Source organism: Engystomops pustulosus, chromosome 7 (genome assembly GCF_040894005.1).
Source record: "Engystomops pustulosus chromosome 7, aEngPut4.maternal, whole genome shotgun sequence".
Lineage (NCBI taxonomy): Eukaryota > Metazoa > Chordata > Amphibia > Anura > Leptodactylidae > Engystomops > Engystomops pustulosus.
Genome location: NC_092417.1, coordinates 149,244,723 through 149,268,399, shown reverse-complemented (window position 1 = coordinate 149,268,399; position 23,677 = coordinate 149,244,723). Strand labels below are relative to the sequence as shown.

Genomic DNA, 23,677 nt, shown 5'->3' with positions numbered 1-23,677 from the left:
GAGCTGAACTAAAGTGTAGACAGATTGTTATGGAGCAGGAGGAGCTGAGTAGATTGTATATAATGTCCTATTTGCAAGCTGTTTTTGATAGAGCAGGATGAGCTGACCAGATTGTTTATAGTGTCCAATCTGTGGGCAAGATGTTATAGAGCAAGAGGAGCTGAGCAGATTGTACATAGTGTCCTATCTGCACGAAGCATCTTTTAGAGCAGGAGGAGCTGAGCAGATTGCATATAGTGTTCTATCTACATGCAGCATGTTATAGAAATGGAGGAGCGGAACCAAATGTACAAAGTATCCCATCTGCAGGCTGCATGTTATAAAGGAGAAGGTGCTGAACTAAATGTACAAAGTGTCCTATCTGTAGGCAGCATGTTATAGAGCAGGAGGAGCTGAGCAGTTATACAAAGTGTTCTGTCAGCAAGCAGCATGTTATAGAGCAGGAGGAGCTTTGCAGATTCTACATATTGTCCTACCTGCAGGGAATAAATTATAAAAGCTATGTTATGTATTGGTCACATCTCATATTTTCATTTTTTTTCATTTAAGTTGAGGAAGTGAAGTCTGCCCTTAACTTACTTTACAGATATAATGGTAAGTGGACATTGCTCTGTGATAACTGTATCCATGACTTTCTGAACATAATATCAGCAGGGAAAAGGGAAAAGATAATCACAAATATGTAAAAAAAATGCACAGATACCACCATATGCCACCAACCTTTGTACCTCTGCACTTGTGTATGACACCTGGGAATCATGAAGGCACAATACGTCAGGTGAAATAATATATAGGATACCTACACATTCTCATATTTTGGGTGGATCTCTTTTAAATATCAGTTGGATATAAGGGTGATGCCACACATGGCTTTTGAACCCGTTTTTGGTCTGCTTTTAGGCAGTCTGTAGAAAAACGCACGTGTTTTTTGAAAGCTCATCCGTCTTTGACAGGTTTTTCCAATTATCTTAGTTAAAACTGGTCAAAAACGAATGCGTTTTCAAAAAACGCATGAGTTTTTTAACGGACTGCTTAAAAACGGACCAAAACCGGGTTCAAAACGCCACGTGTGTGGCATCACCATAGTGTTTGTGGGTTATTGGTCTTACATCTTGAACAAACCCAATGGGCTTTGATTTGCTTTAATGCTTTTAGTATGCAAATCATCTTCCCAAAAAATAAAGTGTTGTGTAGGGCACAAAACAAGGTTTCCGGACTTCCGTTTTTAATTTGCCACAAAATCTATAACTTTAAAGAAAATGACATTTTTAATGTTATTTAAAGGGCACCTACCACCACAAATCTACCTATAAAGGTAGATCGGGTGGTAGGTGAATCAATGGGACGTGAGGATAGCCCTTTTAAGGGCTAATCCTTACGTCCCCGCACTGTTTTATAAACTTTTATTACCCTAATATGTTAATTTACTTATGCGGCTACTGGGGCGTGGAGTAGCCGCATCTGAGGTTACACGAGGCGGCTACTCCACGCCCCGGTAGCCACATTACCCCTCCTACTCACCATGTTCGGCGCGCAGCTGCTCGTAGCTGCGCGCCCTCGTCCGCCGATCCTGCCGTCTGCGCATGCGCAGAACAGCAGGCCCGCGCCTGCGCGGTCACTGCTCTGAAGCCGTGGCTGCGCAGGCGCGGGCCTGCTGTTCTGCGCATGCGCAGACGGCAGGATCGGCGGACGAGGGCGCGCAGCTACGAGCAGCTGCGCGCCGAACATGGTGAGTAGGAGGGGTAATGTGGCTACCGGGGCGTGGAGTAGCCGCCTCGTGTAACCTCAGATGCGGCTACTCCACGCCCCAGTAGCCGCATAAGTAAATTAACATAATAGGGTAATAAAAGTTTATAAAACAGTGCGGGGACGTGAGGATTAGCCCTTAAAAGGGCTATCCTCACGTCCCATTGATTCACCTACCACCCGATCTACCTTTATAGGTAGATTTGTGGTGGTAGGTTTCCTTTAAATTAGCTTCTTGTGGCACCCTATTGGTGCAACTTTTTCTCTTCTGTTTATGCTAGAGATGAGCAGACCCAACTTTTGCGTTCAGTTTCAGCCATGTGACTCGAACATATTTATGGATTGGCGGCTGAACAACCAATATGGCAAATTACACAAACACTGGTAATAGAAGACAGCGCTCGGCACAATCCAATTTCACTGATCGCGGTGCATACCAATCATAGGGCAATGTTATATCACTGTAGCGGACTCCGGCAATACAATCCTTTTTATTGTTACACTGCCGGTGGCGCTCTGCTAGATAGACATAAAGTCCAATAGATATTCAAATGCGACAAGAGGAAAAGCGGCACTCACCATTGCTGTGAAAAGGTAAATTTCTTTATTTCGGGTGCATAGTACAAGGAGGAGCGGGACCGTGGCGACGAGCCGTTTCGCGCCTACTGGCGCATCATCAAGCCAATGTGGCAAATTGATGCCCCTAGCACCTAACCATGATTATGATTTACCAGGGGAGATACCCCTCACTGGTGATAGCCATGGCTAGTTACTAGGGGCGTCAATTTGCCGGATTCACTGTTTGCCCTCCAATCCGGCAATATGTCCAGGTTGCATGGCTGAACCCAAATTCAAATGTTTGGTCCGTTCATCTCTAATCACAAGCCCTGCAACACCCAGTGCAACCAGTACGGCACATTTATTATCACTGGCAGATAGATGATGTAGAAATAAATGCACAGGTTCACCAGGAGACATAGCTCCGTCCCTGGTGCACCAAGTTGCTGATTTGTATAACAATAAAACAGAATTTTCTATAAAATAACAGTAAATAGAACAGGTGCTGTATGTCTGGAGGGATTATAAAGTACTCTAGACAATGCTGGATTCACTTCTGGGGGTTATCTGACTGTATTAGACGCTTATTAATAATGGAGTCTGAGCAGGAGATTTATCTGAGGTAAAAGTGTCTGAGGTAAAACTGTTGTAGTTGCTTATGACAACCAGAGTTCAACTTTCATTTTCCCACAGCTGTCTATAATATTATAGCTGAACTCTGATTGGTTTCCATGGGCAACTTGAACAGTTTTACCTCAGACACTTCTGATAAATCTCCCTCTAACAGTATATCTATATCTATCTATGTCTATCTTTCTATCTATCTCTATATCTATATAATCTATCCCACTGGAGATGTATCATCAAGTTTCTGAGGTAAAACTGTTCTAGTTGCCCATGGAAACCAATCAGAGCTCAGCTTTAATTTTATAAACACCTGTGGGAAAATCTAAGCTAAGCTCTGATTGGATGCTATGGGCAACTAGAACAGTTATGCCAGTGATGGCGAACCTTTTAGAGACCGAGTGCCCAAACCACAACCAAAACCCATTTATTACCCTGATGTGCCAACGTGCCATTTTAAGCAGTAACTTATTGCTACCTTTTCTTCCACTTATTTAATTGTATTGGCCACCTAAGGCCCCCAATACAGTTGAAAGAGGGAGGGCAAATTCAGACTATCATTGTAGCATCTCTCCAGGGTCTCTCTGTTTAGGAAGAATGGTGGGTCCAGCAGGAGGACCTCCAAAGATAATGCAGTTATTTCAACACCTTCTCAATTTTCAAGCAGTTCCAAACAGTCAATGAAGTGTCACTGTAAAATAATGCTGAGCAGGAAGATTTAATGGATTTGTTCCTGTTTGTGAACTCTGTCCTGGGCTGATGGCCTGAGTGCCCACAGAAAGGGCTCTGAGTGCCACCTCTGGCACCAGTGCCATAGGTTCGCCATCACTGAGTTATGCTATAACAGACTTATAATAAATCTCCCCCATTCAGTATATATGTACTCTAAAAGCTCTAACCAGGTTATCCTTCTGGTATGTCTGGTAAGATAACCTTAAGACACTCCCTAATTTCTGCCCATTGGATGACATTACTTATATTGATATGATATATAGCTCATGAGAAGTTTTTTGTATAACATAATTTCCTATAGTATAATTATGAAAAAACACATGATAATTATACATTGTCTCATCCCTTTTACTAGGGAAGAAGAACCTTCAGTTGTTGTTCTATAGGACGTCACCTATACATTCTCCCCATCACAAACTCTGAAGGTATGTTATTCATATGTAGATTTCATTGCCTATTCCTTGCCAAATTCTCATTTTTTATATTGGAATAACATTGTTGCTGTTTATATGAGCAGGAAATTTTCCAACCCAGATTTAAAATCAGCATTGTGGCAAAAATAAGTGAAGTAAGTTTTACGCAGAAACCACAGCCGGTAACCACATGAAGAATAGCCTCATTGGATAAAATGAATTCATATCCAGAGCAAGTTGTGGATATTCCACATTCTCAACATAGCCTTCCTCTTGTAGACACAGCACATTCATGTATTACTGTGAATGACTTCGGCATGACCAAACCTTTCCCTTATGACCCCCCAGAATTCATGCCCTGAGACTAGTGTAAATCCAGTTACTCAGATTTCTCAAAAATTGATTCAACCGATTCACCAATTTTTTTGAACCAATTTGAATATTTCTGGCATGACATGGCACCTCTGAGACCCTGAAAATGGACAAGTTTAAGGTTGTGGAAGCCGTTGGAAATGTATAAATACATTGGCCCAAATTTATTAAAAACAGTGCAAACAGCACTAGTTGCAGTTTGCCTGTGTAGTGTGCAGGGGGCGCCAGGTTCATGAATTGTGGCTCACTTTCTTCATGAATCTGGCGCCTCCTGCACTGCTCCGAAAGAGTGCAACAACTTTTTTTTTGGTGCACCTTTAACATAAAGCGAGCAAAACAATTCTAAATGTGGTGCACAGTCATACAGAGCACCGGAACGCCCCTTTCCGTACAGAATTTTGGGTCTCTTTGATTAAACAATGTCACTCAGTATAGAGACACACCCTTAACCGTTAACGCCCAGTTATTAATTTATGCATATATTTCTAAGAGCAATAACAGAGGAATGGTACAATACATAGAGCTAAGGAAAATGCAACATGACTACTATTAGTGGGGGGTATAATATTTTGGTAAATGATTACACAGATACAGTATTAGCTTATCATACAGAAACTTTTGCTAGAAACCAATACTCTGAATAATAAAAGTGACAACTCTACACCCCCCTGTCACCTACGCATCACTTGTTTTACAACTAAGGGAACAATTTATCCTCCTGACATACTACAGGATTGAGATTGATGTGTCTGCAAGAGTTTACTCAGTTTCACTTCCTGGTTTGTTTTCCACAGGACTTTGCCCTGGTCTCTAAATAATATTAGGTCCAGTGAGAGATGGTAAACACATGTGATATACAGAGGATCGTGTAGACAAGTGCAGGGAAAGTTGGGATTACTTGACTGCCCTCTCCCAAACTTCATCCCCATTCATCATAACAGCCCAGTATGTTGTCCCCTGTAGAATGCAAAATTACTGTTGAATGGAATACCCAATGCATAGGGTTAAATCCTAGGAACAAATAGGGGCTTAATTACTAAGGGTTGGCGGACGCACTTTTGTCTGATTTTCCGTCGTTTTCGGGATTTCCGCCGCTGTGACAGGTATTTAACTTGGCATTGTGTCGTGGCTGCGCTGGCTTTTATGCGGTAGAAATTAGGGTGCATACCGTCGGACGATCCGACTGATTCAGACTGAGCGCAGGATTCAAATTGTCACAAGATCAAGCACTTACATGCACCAGGAAGAAGAAGGTGAACTCCTGCGGACCTGAGCGGGGAAGCGACACATGCAGGATATCCGGTTCGCGATCTTAGTGAATGGCGGCACAGTGCATTCCGATCGGACAATGTATTTTCGGTGAACTCAAGCAGACGGGTAAGTATATGTGCTCCATAGACTTTACAAGGAAACCTAGTATATAGATTCCTATAGACTACCCACCTCTTCTAAATTTATGATGTGCCATGTAGGGAATCTCTTTTATACAGGGTGCACAATAAATGTATTAGAAATCAGCTCTTTGGGGAATTTGAGAAAATTGCACAGTTGACACAATTTTAGCATGTAGGATTCACGTTTTTTAAATGATCATACTAGTAGCATTAACTTGTTGCAATGACAGCCGCATGTGGAGAACCGCATTGTGCAGCGACCTCCATATTGGTGTGGCCATGACTGGTACTGCAGCTGTCACTATCAGCATCATTTACCTGTATGATGCTAAGTAGAACTAAAAAAATGTGCTCTTGAGATACACATGATACAGACAAAAAGTCAAATGTCCCAAACTATTCAAAATGATTCCAACATCTACAGCTCAATGATGCTGGTGATGGAAAACATATTAGGCACCTAAAGAAAGAGTGCATGGATATGTTTAGGCTTAAAGGGTTTGTCCAGTTTCAACAAAGAAATGTTATTGTTTGGAAAATGAAATGTTAGACATTTTCCAATGTTCCATAGTTCTTCACAGTTTTCTAGATCTCTGCTTGCTGTCATTCAACAGGAGCCTTCACTGGTTACCTAAATAAAATTCTGCCAGGTTTGTGAAGTCATGTTACCATGGACAGGACTGGAACAATCCCATAGAAGGTTTCCATTACATGACATCAAACAGAGATCTAGAAAATTGCTACAAAGAGTATATTGAACATTGTTTAAAACTTTTCAAAAACATTAATTTACTGAAATATATTTTTTAATGGTTATCCTTTTTTTTTGTTTTTTTAAATATTGGCCAGGAACAGACTCTGATAAAGTGCAAGTGTGAACAGCTGCATGGAAGCACACATTTTGGAACATAATGAGAGAAAATAAACAGCTTCCAACATATTCTTCTACACCATAAGTCTTCTTATGCTCAAGAGGTATGAGCTTTACATTTAGAAGACTGATCCTTAGATTGTTATTGCCTTCTACCCATATGTGTGGCTAAAGCCAGTACCAAGCATTCTGCAACATTAGTATCTTCTAGCAGAGTCAGGAAATTCCAAAAAGCATTTGCAGTGACATCTGGTGATATATTGTATATAAGAGTACAAGCAGCGAGCAGGGCGCAGCATGCATCTATAGGAGGTATATGATGACTATATAATCTAGTAGTAGCCATTGCATTACCTGGAAGCTTTCAGATAGTGTTTTCTTCTGTAATCCCAGAGCCACAGCAGCATGTGATTAATATACTGAAGTTGGCCCAGCCCAGGGTGAGATAATAAGCCAGGAGTGGCCAATAAGAGAGTATTACGTTACAGGGGAGGACACTTCTCAGGAAACAACTATGAAAGGGGAATGTGGCGCTGAGAGTCAAGTCTAGCAGTGAGGAAATTTGCTGAAGGGAATGAAAGTTTCAAGGGTTCAAGTCAGAAAACAATGAACATTTCTTTATATTTCAGAACCTTATTCCTACAATTGCCACAATATGCTTTCTTATAACTTACAAGTGACTGGGAGACACAGTGGTGGTATAACCCAGAATAATTTATTACTGATGGTGAAAAAGTAATAGAAAAGACTCTGCGATGCTCTAAATCAGGGGTACACACCTTTATCAGTCATATCACTCAACTTCAAGGGGCTGCACTAGTAACCAGAACCCTAGAAGAACTAAAAGCCAAAAGCACCCCAAAAGCCAAATATGGTGTAACACTAGATTTGTACGATAACTAATTATAATAATACTGGAGACCTCCCCTAAAGCAGACCTATAATACAGGAGACCCCCAGAGCAGACCTATAATACAGGACACCCCCAGAGCAAACATAAAATAGTGGAAACCCTCCAGAGCAGGCCTATAATACTGGAGACCCCCAGAGCAGACCTACAATACTAGAGACCCCAGGGAAGGCCTATAATACTAGAGACCCCCAGAGCAGAACTACAATACTGGAGACCCTCAGGGAAGGCCTATAATACTGGAGGCCCCCAGAGCAGACCTACAATACTGGAGACCCCCAGGGAAGGCCTATAATACTGGAGGCCCCCAGAGCAGACCTACAATACTGGAGACCCCTCAGAACAGACCTATAATACAGGAGACCCCCAGAGCAGATCTATAATACAGGAAACCCCCAGAGCAGACATAAAATAGTGGAAACCCCCAGAGCAGGCCTATAATACAGGAGACCCCCAGAGCAGAGGTAAAATACTGGACAATCCCTAAGCAGACCTAAAATACTGGAGACGCCCCAGAGCAAATGTAAAATAGGAGAAACCCCCAGAGCAGGCCTATAATACTGGAGACCCCCAGAGCAGACCTACAATACTGGAGGCCCCCAGAGCAGACCTACAATACTGGAGACCCCTCAGAACAGACCTATAATACAGGAGACCCCCCAGAGCAGACACTAATACTGGAGACACCCCAGAGCAAACTTAAAATAGTTAAGACCCCCAGAGCAGGCCTATAATACAGGAGACCCCCAGAGCAAAGTTATAATACTGGAGATCCCCTGAACAGACATAAAATAGTGGAGACCCCCAGAGCAGACATAAAATAGGGAAGACAACAGAGCAGACCTATAAAACAGGAGACCCCCAGAGCAGGCATAAAACAGTGAAGACCCCCAGGGCACGCCTATAATGCTGGAGACCCCCTGAGGACACATATAATACAGGAGATCCCCAGAGCACACGTATAATACTGGAGACCCCTGAGAGCAGATGCATAGCTCCCAACCGTCCCGATTTTGCCGGGAAAGTCCCGTTTTTTGTACCTCTGCCCCGTGTCACGGGCAGCTATGAAATTGTCACGGATTTTCTCCCCAGGTCCCGCTGTGTCCCCATAGTAAATACTTTGAAAGCCAGAACTGATAGTACAGAATGGCTTCTACAGACATCGGGCAGGGAATTATTTTCAGAGAAGTGTCGGCTTAGCCGGAGAGCAGAGACCACGTCATCAGCTTCAGATCAGCATCTGTCCATATATGGTCACTGCATCTCCTAGGGTTTCCCAGAGCAGGCATCGGGCAGGGAATCCTTTTCAGAGAAGTGTCGGGTTAGCGGAGAGAGCAGGGACCACGTCATCAGGTCAGATCAGTATCTGTCCATGTATGGTCTCCAGGGCTTCCCCAGACACAAGCTCTTTATTTAATTAAATTACATAAAGTTTTACCCAGGCTGAGATTCAAACCTGGGACCCTCTGCACTGTAGACAGGAGCCTTAACTAACTGAGCTATAAGCCCAGTGACACAGAGCTGAGGATTTCTGGTAACTAAGAAGTGTTATCTGCCACTGTTACACTGTGACACAGACTTAATGCACTGATATATAGAGAGGGATCTTCTCAGAGGTTATTATTGTAATTAATGAGACTATTATTATTATTATAAATTTTATTATTTTTATTATTATGGAGACGATTATAAATAATAGTAAAAATAATAATAATCATCTCAATAATAATAATAATCTCCATAATAATAATAATAGTCTCAATTATTACAATAATTTCTGAGAAGATCCCTCCCTATATACCAAGGCATTAAATCTGTGTCACAGTGTAACAGTAGTCATAGTTTTTAGTTACCAAAATTCTAATCCTTGATAATTACAGAGGTTAAAGCTCAGTGGGTTGGGGCACTGTGGCATTATTGTACATGGACACTGCAGGTTCTGGGTTCAAATCCCATAGAGGATATATATATATTTTTTTTAATTGAGATGATTTTTATTATTATAATATGGCTAAAATTTGGGGCATGGCCAGGGAGTGATCGGGGGTGTGGCTTAGGGGGATCACCGCTACGCATGCCGCCATTTTGTCCCTCTTTTCCTTTCACAAATGTTGGGAGGTATGCAGATGTATAATACTGGAGACCCCTGAGAGCAGATGTATAATACTGGAGACCCCTGAGAGCAGATGTATAATACTGGAGACCCCCTGAGCAGATGTATAATACTGGAGACCCCCTGAGCAGATGTACAATACTGGAGACCCCTGAGAGCAGATGTATAATACTGGAGACCCCCTGAGCAGATGTATAATACTGGAGACCCCTGAGAGCAGATGTATTATACTGGAGACCCCTGAGAGCAGATGTATAATACTGGAGACCCCTGAGAGCAGATGTATAATACTGGAGACACCTGAGCAGATGTATAATAGTGGAGACCCCTGGAGCAGATGTATAATACTGGAGACCCCTGAGAGCAGATGTATAATACTGGAGACCCCCTGAGCAGATGTATAATACTGGAGACCCCTGAGAGCAGATGTATAATACTGGAGACACCTGAGCAGATGTATAATACTGGAGACCCCCGGAGCAGATGTATAATAGTGGAGACCCCTGGAGCACATGTATAATACTGGAGACCCCTGAGAGCACATGTATAATCCTGGAGACCCCCTGAGCAGATGTACAATACTGGAGACCCCCTGAGCAGATGTACAATACTGGAGACCCCCTGAGCAGATGTATAATACTGGAGACACCTGAGCAGATGTGTAATACTGGAGACCACCTGAGCAGATGTATAATACTGGAGACCCCCTGAGCAGATGTATAATACTGGAGACACCTGAGCAGATGTATAATACTGGAGACCCCTGAGAGCAGATGTATAATACTGGAGACCCCTGAGCAGATGTATAATACTGGAGACCCCCTGAGCAGATGTATAATACTGGAGACACCTGAGCAGATGTATAATACTGGAGACCCCTGAGAGCAGATGTATAATACTGGAGACCCCCTGAGCAGATGTATAATACTGGAAACCCCCTGAGCAGATGTATAATACTGGAGACCCCTGGAGCAGATGTATAATACTGGAGACCCCCTGACAGCACATGTATAATACTGGAGACCCCCTGAGCAGATGTATAATACTGGAGACCCCCTGAGCAGATGTATAATACTGGAGACCCCCTGAGCAGATGTATAATACTGGAGACCCCCTGAGCAGATGTATAATACTGGAGACACCTGAGCAGATGTATAATACTGGAGACCCCTGGAGCAGAAGTATAATACTGGAGACCCCTGAGAACAGATGTATAATACTGGAGACACCTGAGCAGATGTATAATACTGGAGACCCCCTGAGCAGATGTATAATACTGGAGACACCTGAGCAGATGTATAATACTGGAGACACCTGAGCAGATGTATAATACTGGAGACCCCTGAGAGCAGATGTATAATACTGGAGGAGACCCCTGGAGCAGATGTATAATACTGGAGACCCCCTGAGCAGATGTATAATACTGGAGACCCCCTGAGCAGATGTATAATACCGGAGACCCCTGTAGCAGATGTATAATACTGGAGACCCCCGGAGCAGATGTATAATACTGGAGACACCTGAGCAGATGTATAATAAAGGAGACCCCTGGAGCAGATGTATAATACTGGAGACCCCTGGAGCAGATGTATAATAAAGGAGACCCCTGGAGCAGATGTATAATAAAGGAGACCCCTGGAGCAGATGTATAATACTGGAGACCCCTGAGAGTAGATGTATAATACTGGAGACCCCCTGAGCAGATGTATTATACTGGAGACCCCCTGAGCAGATGTATAATACCGGAGACCCCTGGAGCAGATGTATAATACTGGAGACCCCCTGAGCAGATGTATAATACTGGAGACCCCTGGAGCAGATGTATAATACTGGAGACCCCCTGAGCAGATGTATAATACTGGAGACCCCTGGAGCACATGTATAATACTGGAGACCCCTGAGAGCACATGTATAATACTGGAGACCCCCTGAGCAGATGTATAATACTGGAGACCCCTGAGAGCAGATGTATAATACTGGAGACCCCCTGAGCAGATGTATAATACTGGAGACCCCTGGAGCAGATGTATAATACTGGAGACCCCCTGAGCAGATGTATAATACTGGAGACCCCCTGAGCAGATGTATAATACCGGAGACCCCTGGAGCAGATGTATAATACTGGAGACCCCCGGAGCAGATGTATAATACTGGAGACCCCTGAGAGCACATGTATAATACTGGAGACCCCCTGAGCAGATGTATAATACTGGAGACCCCTGAGAGCAGATGTATAATACTGGAGACCCCCTGAGCAGATGTATAATACTGGAGACCCCTGGAGCAGATGTATAATACTGGAGACCCCCTGAGCAGATGTATAATACTGGAGACCCCCTGAGCAGATGTATAATACCGGAGACCCCTGGAGCAGATGTATAATACTGGAGACCCCCGGAGCAGATGTATAATACTGGAGACACCTGAGCAGATGTATAATAAAGGAGACCCCTGGAGCAGATGTATAATACTGGAGACCCCTGAGAGCAGATGTATAATACTGGAGACCCCTGGAGTAGATGTATAATACTGGAGACCCCCTGAGCAGATGTATTATACTGGAGACCCCCTGAGCAGATGTATAATACCGGAGACCCCTGGAGCAGATGTATAATACTGGAGACCCCCTGAGCAGATGTATAATACTGGAGACCCCTGGAGCAGATGTATAATACTGGAGACCCCCTGAGCAGATGTATAATACTGGAGACCCCTGGAGCACATGTATAATACTGGAGACCCCTGAGAGCACATGTATAATACTGGAGACCCCCTGAGCAGATGTATAATACTGGAGACCCCCTGAGAGCACATGTATAATACTGGAGACCCCCTGAGCAGATGTATAATACTGGAGACACCTGAGCAGATGTATAATACTGGAGACCCCTTAGAGCAGATGTATAATACTGGAGACCCCCTGAGCAGATGTATAATACTGGAGACCCCCTGAGCAGATGTATAATACCGGAGACCCCCGGAGCAGATGTATAATACCGGAGACCCCTGAGAGCAGATGTATAATACTGGAGACACCTGAGCAGATGTATAATACTGGAGACCCCTGAGAGCAGATGTATAATACTGGAGACCCCTGAGAGCAGATGTATAATACTGGAGACACCTGAGCAGATGTATAATACTGGAGACCCCTGAGAGCAGATGTATAATACTGGAGACCCCTGAGAGCAGATGTATAATACTGGAGACACCTGAGCAGATGTATAATACTGGAGACCCCTGAGAGCAGATGTATAATACTGGAGACCCCCTGAGCAGATGTATAATACTGGAGACCCCTGGAGCAGATGTATAATACTGGAGACCCCTTGAGCAGATGTATAATACTGGAGACCCCCTGAGCAGATGTATAATACTGGAGACACCCCAGAGCAGACAAAAAAAAAACAAATCCTCACCTCATCAGGCTCCTCTCTTGCTTTCTGCTGCTCTGGCTTCAGACATTGGCCGTATGTGCCGTTATAATTACTCAGGGAAGTGCAGCGGACAAAGCGGGGTCCTCTCACCACTCAGGTCCCCTCTCTGTACTGCCCCGGGGCATAATGCCAGCCATAAACCCAATGTCAGAAACCAGGGCAGAGCAGGAGATACCGGAAATGGCGAGCACTTATCTTACCTGCTACTGCACCAATGAGCACCGTCATCACAAAATTTACTGTCTGTATTATATTTTTTGCACCATTTTAGTAACCCTTTCATAGACATGTAGAAAAAAAAACTAGCTTAAAATATTAACCAAATTTAAAAAAATCTGTTTTAAAGTTCTAGACAGGGTTTTATACCAATTTCCAGGACAATTGGAGCAACATCTGTCTTAATAAATTCCCAAATTGTATAATTCAAATGCCACATTGGGGCACATTTACTTACCCGGTCCCTGCACAATCCCTGATCCGGACTGTTTGGCAAGGATGAACTGTCGCCATTTATGAAGATCGCGCACCCGATATCCTACATGTGTCACTTCCCCGATCAGGTCCGCCGGAGTTCACCTTCTTCTTCCCGGTGTATGCAAGTGCTTGGCTTGTGTCGGCTTGTGCCGACGGCCCGCCCCCCAATTTGTGTTGTGTAAAAAACTGCCGCATTGGGAAACCCAAGGAAAATGGGCCGAGGGACCCCTAGTAAATAAGCCCCATTGTATTTACAATGTGCAAAAATGTGACAATGTTTAAAATATTCCTTTAAACGGGTATTCCGAGACTCTTCACACCACTGTACATTGTATGGTGGCCATGCTTGGTATTGGTATGGGACAAAGACCTGTGAAGTGAAAGCGTCACTGGCAGGTGCTGATCGGAAGAGGTGCCAGGCGGTGGATTCCTGTCATTCTGATATTAATCTCCTAATAATGAAAACCCTGCCCTCAGAATAAATCTTTAATCCTCAAACTAAACCAACAAGTAACAGGAAACAAAGTGAATGTTGGCAAAGTTGTCCTTTTATATGCGGAAAAGAATACAGCTGATGTTACAATCTCACAGTTCTCTGAACTTCTTCAGTATTTCTTAGATCCCCTTTTTTTCTAAATAAAAATATTTCAGCATCGATCCACAGTGGTTACCAATACCCTATATTGTGCAAAATACTCCATTCATGAAGAGGAGATATTTATCTCATTTAGTACAATCACAAACTTTCCATTTTTTGTGACAGAGAAAGAGAGACGTGATATGAGGCGCGTGTCAATGCAAATTTTTTGTCATTAGCCAAGTCTTTTTCCCTGTCCCTTTATAGTAATAATTCCTTTATTTATATAGTGCACACAGATTACGCAGTGCTGCACAGAGCTTGCCAAAACAGTCCCTGTCCCCAATGGGGCTCACAATCTAATCAACCTACCGGTATGTTTTAGAGTGTGGGAGGAAACAAGAGGACCCAGAGGAAACCCACGTAAACAGGGAGAGAACATACAAACTCTTCGCAGATGTTCACCTTCTCCATACCCATATATTTCCATACAGTATAGTGCCCCCCTCCTAAGTGGCTCCCACATAGAGTAGTTTCCCCTTTCAGTGGCCCCCAAACTGTATAATGCCCTCCTGTGGACTCCATATAAAATACCCCTAATGTGGCCCAGAGGCATATAATGCCCTCCGTCCTGCCACACCTGCACATATAATGCCCACTCGTTATTTTAGCCTGCATTATAATACTACACTTTCCATAGCCCCCATCATAATACCCTCTTTTTCTGTTGGCCCTCACAAATAAGGCCCCCTTAATTTATCCCTACTACCAACACCTAAACTGTCTTCTGTTTGTGTACACCCCCCCCTCACATTGTGCCTCCCAAGTGCCCAACTCTCACATTATGGCCCCATCATTTCCCCCTCATATTTTGAACCCCTTACTTCCCTCTCACATCTCCTCCTCAATTGCTCCTCAGTCATTTAGGCTTGGGGTCACATGTCGTTTTTTTACATACATTGTAAGGACACGTGGGCCCGGATTCCTGATGTATCATTACACACACGGCACAGACATATCCTACTATATCCTTATACAGTGAGATATATTACCCGGTGACTCCTCCAACCCCCAACGCATTTTGCCACAAATAACTGGAAAAACGTATTGTCACGGGTGGGAAAAGCATTGGTCAAAGCCTCCTCCAGTAATGAAATGCCCCATGCAGCCAGCCCCCCCCCGATGACTAAATGCCCCATTCAGCCTGCCACCCCAGTTATCAAATACCCCATGCAGCCAGCCCCCCAATAATTAAATGCCCCATGCAGCCTGCCACCCCAGTTATCAAATGCCCCATGCAGTCAGGACCCTCCTCTTCTGATGAAATGCCCCCTTCAGCCCTTTGTCGTAATAAAAATAAACTTCCATTCTTGCCTTACAGAACTCCAGATCCTCAGTGCGGCTCCCCAATGCTCCCATCCCTGGGGCCCCTCTTCTTTCTTCTCTCTGCTGTAATAGCAGGCAGAGACGTGTCCATGCGCATACTATGACGTCATCAGCGGTGACACCGCCACATCAGACAGATGGACGCGTCTCTACCCGCTGATACAGCAGGGAGAAGAAAGAAGAGGAGCCGCGGGGACAGGAGCATTGGGGAGCCGCAGTAAGCATCGGGCACCGGAGGTGAGTAGGTGAGTATGTAAGTTTATATTTTTATTGACTCATGAATAAGCCAAGGTGAAGTTTTTCAGCACATTGTTTGTGCTGAAAAACTCGGCTTATACACAAGTATGTATGGTAATTAAACCATTTCTGAAGGCCAAGTCCATTGCCTCAACACTAGTCCATTTAGACTTGACATAAATCCTACATTCCCGAGTTCCCCTGTAGAAAATTATTTACCTGCCTCAAAATCTATATCTTGCTTCAAATTGGCTTTATCTTCTAACAAATTATGCCCATGTCCAGAATGCTCCTCAAGGCAAGCCAAAAGGGAAAGAGTGATAAGACATCATCAAAGAATAGAATAACCCCTACATTGGGGCTTATTTACTAAGGGCCCCGTGGACTGCACTTTCGTCCGTTTTGCACCACTGGGAAAGGGATTTAACAGGGGTTTTTGGCGCACGCGATCGGATTATGGCGCAATCGCACCGGCTTTCGTACCTCACAAATCAGGGGGGTGGGCCATCGGACGTTCTGACGGATTCCGACAAACCGGGGGATTTAACTTCAAATTTGTGTCGCAAGCCAAGCACTTACATGCACCGGGAAGAAGAAGATGAACTCCGGCGGACCTGAGCGGGGAGCGACACAAGCAGGATATCGGGCGCACGCTCTTCATGAATCGCGCCAGAATTCATCCTCGTCGGACAATCTTTATCGGGGAACGCACAGGGACCGGGTAAGTAAATGTGCACATTGTTCTGGGATGATGAACCATGAGTTTTCGAATAGCAAGTGAAACCTCTGCTATTCCTCGCCATCCAAACATCCCTCCAACCCAACTATCAGCTAACAGACCACAGAATATTACCAACCATTACTCTAGCCTTCTAGCGGTCTACTTCAGGTTTACCTTGAGCCAGCTCCAATGTGTTGTTAGGGTCTACAATGTTTACCTTGCAGTCATGGTGCAGATGACATCTTGTGCCAGTTGATCCTGATATCTTGAAGGGGACTTATGCTCTTCTCTGAATGCTGAGGCCTCACACATTGGGGCACATTTACCTATCCGGTCCCGCGGAGTTCACAAAGTGTGGAGTGGCCAACGATCATGCTCTCTGGCGCAATTCACTAAGATTGTGCGCCCAATATCCTGCATGTTTCGCTACCCCGCTCAGGTCCGACAGAGTTCTTGTCTTGTGACACAATTTGAATCTTGAATCGTGCGCTCAGTCCAATTCAGTCGGATCGTCTGATGGCCCGCCCCTCGATTTCTGTTGCATGAAAGCCAGCGCCGCTGTGCCACAGTTCAATTGTGTGCGACACAATCCCAGAGCAAACCCCTGTTAAATACCTATCTTAGCTGCGCAAATCCCAAAAACCGTGAACAGTCCGAAGAAAGTGCAATCCTTAGAAAATAAGCCCCATTGTATAGTTGAGGGGTAAAGGTTGAAGGTCTGAACTGCACCTTTAACTCCCATTTAACCCCTTCACGCTCTGCAACGGATATATCCGCCTCAGAGCTATGAAGGGTGTATGAAGAGGGCTCACAGGCTGAGCCCTCTTCATGCAGAGATGGGCTTTGCTGCATATTGCAACAAAGACCCATCGCTTCCACCAGCGGTCGGTGCTTGCACTGATTGCTGGTGTTAACCTTTTCTCTGCCGCCAGCAAAGTCACCGGCGGCACTGAAAGCATGACGGCGCATGGGCGCCAGCATGTATCCTCCGATCGTCGCTCCCCCGTCGGACCCGAGGCCGAATGGTTTCTTCATATTCATTACAATGAGCCAGTGGCTCATTGTATCCAGGGCCGGCTCCAGGTTTCAGTGGGCCCCTGGGCGACAGAGCCTCAGTGGGCCCCTTAGGAGTGAAATGTGGTGGCATTAAAAACGCAGAATCTTAAGATACAAATATTAATATACAACTACCCCCCACCACGACTCCATTAATCACGTATATACAGCCCATATACAGGTCCATCAGTATACAGCACCCCAGGCTTCATTTATTAAGAATATAAAGCCCCCCAGGCTCCATTAATTAATATGTAACCCCCCCCCCCCCCCAGGCTCCATTAATTAATATGTACCCCCAGGCTCCATTAATTAATTAATATATACCCCCCAGGCTCCATTCATTAATATACACCCCCCAGGCTCCATTCATTAATATATACCCCACAGGCTCCATTAATTAATTAATATACACCCCCTTGAGGCTCCATTAATAAATATATACCCCCCATGCTACATTAATTAATTGATATATACTCCCCGGGCTCAATTCATTAATTAATATATCCCCCCAGGCTCTATTCATTAATATATACCCTCCCAGGGTCCATTAATTAATATACACTCCCTTGAGGCTCCATTAATTAATATATACCCCCCGGGATCCATTAATTCATTAATATAGACCCCCCAGGCTCCATTAATTAATTTACACCCCCTTGAGGCTTCATTAATTAATATATACCCCCTTCCCAGCCTCCATTAATTAATTAAATACACATTATTAGTGGCCAGGAAAAATAAATAAACGTTAACTTACCTCAAGGGCTGCATGCGATTTCTTCTTCATCTCTTCTGGGGCTCGACGCTCTTCTGCCACATCTTCAGCACAGCGTCTACTGTGCAGCAGCAGGGACGCTGGCGGCGTGAAGTCATCACGTCCAGCGTCCTGCACAGCAATAGGCGCTGTGCGGCAGAAATACATCGGCGACGCCGATGCAATTATGTTCTGTGGGGGTCCGCTTGCGGTGCCGCCCCCTGTCAGACGCGTCGGCAGTGTGAATAAGGTGCTTCTCTCAATTACATCGGCAATGAGCATGCCGATGTAATTGATTATGCTTATCTTACCAGTGTGAGCTGTGGGCCCCTCTGAGACCTCTGGGGCCCCGGCACTTGCCCGGGTAAGTGATTGTATCCTATACTGTGCAGAAATGCTATATACTGTGATTATAGCAGTATTGCAGTATATGGTAGGAACGATCTGACCATCTAGGGTTAATGTACCCTAGAGGGTCTAAGAAATAGTGAAAAAAAAGAAAAAAAAGTTAAAATAATGTAAAAAATTTATAAAATATTAAAAATTCAAATCACCCCCATTTCCCTAGAACTGATATAAAACATAATAAACAGTAAAAATCACAAACACATTAGGTATCGCCGGGTCCCAAAATGCCTGATCTATCAAAATATAAAAACGGTTATAGGCGGCGGTGACCTCCGAGACAGGAAATGGCGCCCAAATGTCCGAAATGCGACTTTTACACCTTTTTAAATGACATAAAAAATGTAATGAAAAGTGATCAAAATGTCGCACAGTCCTCAAAATTGTAGCAATGAAAACGTCGGCTCATTTCGCAAAAAATGACATATCACACAGATCCGTACACCAAAGTATGAAAAAGTTATTAGCGTCAGAAGATGGCAACATTTTTTTTTCCTTTTTCATACACATACGTTTAATTTTTGAAAATGTTTTAAAACGGAAAAAAACGATATAAATTCGGTATCAAATTGAACCGAACCAAAGAATAAAGCTGAGGTGTTATTTGGAACGCAGAGTGAAAGTCACATTTGGAATTTTTTTCCTGCTTTCCAGTACACAGCAAGTAATAATAAATAACATCACGGGAAAGTAAAATTTGTTACGCACAAAATAAGCCCTCACACAGGTCTGTACATGGAAAAATGAAAAAAGTTATGGATTTTTGAAGGTGGAGAGCGAGAAATGAGAAATGTTGCAGCTCATACCAGCCATATACATTTTTTTATTTATATGTAAAAAAAAATAAAGCAAAGGTGGGAGAGGGTTACATATACATCTTTATTATTAGGGGAAATTATAAGTGGGGGTGTAAAAAATGCGGAATAAGTTGGGAATTTAGAGAATATTAGTAGAGGACACTGTAAAAAAGGGTAAAGGGGAAAGGATACATATATACACATACCATGCACTGTATACACATACAGCTAATACACATCACAGATACAGCATATACACATCACCTATATGTTATATACATGCTATGGTTTACAATATGAAGCAGGACATTATACTATTCCACATTTTATCCCCCTCTTTCACAGTAATGAAAGCAGAAAGACATTTTTTTTTTATGTTGTATTTTATGTTGATGGCTTTAGGTCCGATCGGTTGAGTTGAGAGCAGATGGTTGGCAGTTGTTATATTAGCCACATCTACTATTCAGTTCTAGGCATCTACAGTGGAGGACCAGTCATTTCAATCACCTATAGGTACCGCACTAGGGACACTGTCAGGGGTATAGATGTACTATACATTAATATAGTATTTTCTTGGTATTTTTTATTTTTAAATTTTAATGTAAAACGGGACAGGGATGGGCTACACACATGGGGCCTATTATATGTAGGTGTGAAAGGAAGGGGGCATAGGTTTGGGAGGGGCTACAGAAAAGTGTGAATTTCAAATGGGGGCAATATAGGGAATAATTTAAGCACAAATTGCTACATAAAATGGGACTTTATAAGGGGGGGGGGGGGTATGGAAGGTAGAGACTAAAGGAAGGGGGCATTATACTATATGGGAGCCACATATTTTCTTCCTCTCTCACAGTTTACAACTGGAAGGAATTTTTTCAAGGAATTGATGTATATGACTTTTCCTCAGAATAGACCATCAATGTGGGGAGCAGTTGGCCAGAAGTTTTACCTCCAGTTGAGGCTCATATTTACTTTTGGGCATTGATGGCAAAGAACCAGTCACATCAATCCCCTACAGAGATAGTGCTAGGGACAGGGTGAGTAGATTAGGTTAGATACAAGGTGCATGATGTGCCACCTTTAGGAGCAGTCCTGTAGCTGAGGACAGGGGGACAGGTCATATTTTGCACATCTGCTTTTCCTTATTTGCCAGAGCTTTGCATATTATAACATTCTTGCTGTGTTTTTATGACATGTGATGTTTTTAGTTTGGTTCATTTAGTTCATTAATTGTATTCATCCATATTTTTCCATTTTCTCATTTTATTGCTAGCAGACAAATAATAAAAATTATTTGCAAAAGAAACTTCTTCGTAATGTTTTTTATTAAAGTTTTTTTTTCATTGGTAGTGTTATTGAAAGAACCAAGACCACCCAACCATTTTGGATTCAGCAGGACTGTCCTGGATTTCAGGGTCTGTCTCGCTGTCCTGAGAGGCATGTTCCAGACTGAACTCTCATTCAAATCTTCAGGAGATAGATATAGTTGAATGCAGGGAGCCATCCACTACATCTGCCGGCTTCATAGCTACACACAGCAGCACCTGTGGAGTAAGCAGGGCTGCTGTGGGGGGATGAGGAAAGGTAATTTGCTTATTTTTGTTCACTTTAATAAAAAAAAAAACAATATTTAACTACAGACATTTACAGCTCTTTAGTAAATACTATGTCAAATGTTTTATATAGTTCCTTGCTAGAACATTGAGAGAGAGTTCTGTTACATCATTCTGTACCAAATGTCATGTAACCATCTAAGGTCCTTTAGGCCTTAACATTTGCAAAATCTACCCAATGTATGTATCTGATCACATGAAATCACAGCATGCCTCCATGAAAGGCATGGGGAGAACTAGAAGTCCAGAATGGCTGTGATCTAATGTGATCAGATAAATACATGATGCATATTTTGCAAATGTTTGGGGGTAAAGAACCTTAGATCACATGACACCCTGTTCACATGACATAAAGTGCTGGATGGCAGAGCCGCTGAATTCGGCCGAGGAGGCCACCTCCACTTTGTCTTGCAGTTGTATGTCAGTTGTATCAGGTTGGATGATAGGGTCCCCTGACACGGTGGGCCCCACAGCAGCTACTATGGCTGCGACCACTGTAGTTATACCCCTGGTATCATTTAGTTGGTAGGGCTCTATGGAAAATTGTTACCAGCTGTATTTGTGAAAATGTGGTGACAGGTTCCCTTTAATGGTTGACCCCAGATTTCACCAGTCTACCTGTCTAGTCAACAGTCTGTACAAATACTAGCAAATACATTTCAACAAATAAATAGCGTTCTGCTAGGCACGCATGAGAGGCAGCCTCCTGAGGAACATGGTAGTCACGCACGTCACACTAGAGTAAAGTTGTTGGCTCTGTTAGCAGAGACGAGGTGGATTTAATCTCTCAATGAGTCTGCTTAAGCTAAGATATAGAGGATGAATATCTCTAATATATACAAAAGGGCTAAACTGAACTAAATATATTTTAAATACCGTATTTTTTGGACTATAAGGCGCACCATCAATAAATGCCTGCTAAAACGTCTAAATTCATATATAAGGCACACCGGATTATAAGGATGAATGACCAGCAGGTGGCATACCTGTGCACAGTTCAAGGCAGCTGTTGTCTGTAAGTAGGGTTCATATATAAGGCGCACTGGACTATAAGGCGCACCTTTGATTTCTGAGAAAACCAAAGGATTTTTTTGTGCGCCTTCACAAAATACAGTACTAATCTGGGCAAACATCTAAAATTCAAAGCATTTGTAATTTATGGATTTCTTGCATAATAATTGTGCATGTGGTATACATTTTGTCAGAATTAGGAAGTTAGAGGATGAAGGATGGGAAACTGGTTAGATGTTTTTTTTGTATTGCGGTAGTTTGCAAAAGCCATTGATGGTGAAAATAAACTGGGACTTTTTCAGATATATATTTTTACTATAACATTGTTGTAAGTTCTAAGTGAGTCTTAAATAAGAAATACATTTATGCATTTTCTTTTCACAAGAAACAGCTACTCTTTTATGTATGGACTGTATCAGATACTGAGGCTGAACTTAGCCCATGACATTATATCACAAACGGGTTTTACCCTTTTATGATTCCACCTTTCCCAACAAGCCCTTTAAGGATGGGGGGACCCACAAGGTGCCCCCCATGCTTCAAGATTTGTACAAGGTGATGCTGCTCTGCTATAGGGCACTGATGGCGAACCTTTTAGAGACAGAGTGCCCAAACTACAACCAAAACCCACCTGACATGGCGATTTAAGCAGTCATTTATTGATCCCTGCTGTATCACAGGTTTCAATTGTATTGACATCCTGAGGACACCAATACAATGGAAAGATGATGGAGAAATTTTGATTGTAGCTTCCCGCCAGGGTTCCCTGAAGAGGAAGAATCAGGAGACCCAGAGCAGGAACTCTGATGACAATCCATCTCTATCCACACCTTCTGGATCCCCTTGTAGTCCTGGCAGCCAAGGATGTCACTATAAAATAGCGCTGAACATGGCACATCCTGGGCTGTCTTGGACCGCAGGAAGAAGCCTTGAGTCCTATCTGACAAACTCTATGCTGGGGTGAAGGCCTGGGTGCCTACAGAAAGGGCTCTGAGTGCCACCTCTGGCACCAGGGCCATAGGTTCGCCACTAGAGATGAGCGAACACACTCGTCCGAGCTTGATGCTCGTTCGAGCATTAGTGTACTCGAAACTGCTCGTTGCTCGGACGAGTATTTCGCCAGCTCGAGAAAATGGCATCTCCCGCCGTTGTGATTTTTGGCGGCCAGAAACAGAGCCAATCACAAGCCAGGAGACTCTGCACTCCACCCAGCATGACGTGGTACCCTTACACGTCGATAGCAGTGGTTGGCTGGCCAGATCAGGTGACCCTGGGATAGACTAGCCGCTGCCCGCGCTGCTCGGATCATTCTGTGTCTGGATGCCGCTAGGGAGAGAGCTGCTGCTGGTCAGGGAAAGCGTTAGGGTGTTCTATTAGAATAGTGTTAGGCAGGAGTGATTCTACAAGAACCCAACAGCCCTTCTTAGGGCTACAATAGCGTTATATATTTTTTTTTTGTTTGCTTGTGGCTGG

At 43.6% G+C, this 23,677-nt stretch overlaps 1 protein-coding gene and 1 long non-coding RNA gene across 2 annotated transcripts in view; one reads left to right on the top strand and one right to left on the bottom strand.

Annotated features, from left to right (window-relative positions):
* Nucleotides 1-7,142, bottom strand: part of IRF7 (interferon regulatory factor 7) — a 28,144-nt gene extending 21,002 nt beyond the window's left edge. The window contains exon 1 of the mRNA XM_072118200.1: nucleotides 7,065-7,142. The gene's annotated coding sequence lies outside the window, so the exon portion shown is untranslated. The remainder of the gene's footprint in view (nucleotides 1-7,064) is intronic.
* Nucleotides 1-23,677, top strand: part of LOC140071008 (uncharacterized) — a 50,906-nt gene that overhangs the window by 14,333 nt on the left and 12,896 nt on the right. The window contains exons 3-6 of the long non-coding RNA XR_011849028.1: nucleotides 550-594; nucleotides 4,016-4,085; nucleotides 6,689-6,814; nucleotides 20,931-21,164. This is a non-coding gene — a long non-coding RNA (uncharacterized lncRNA). The remainder of the gene's footprint in view (nucleotides 1-549; nucleotides 595-4,015; nucleotides 4,086-6,688; nucleotides 6,815-20,930; nucleotides 21,165-23,677) is intronic.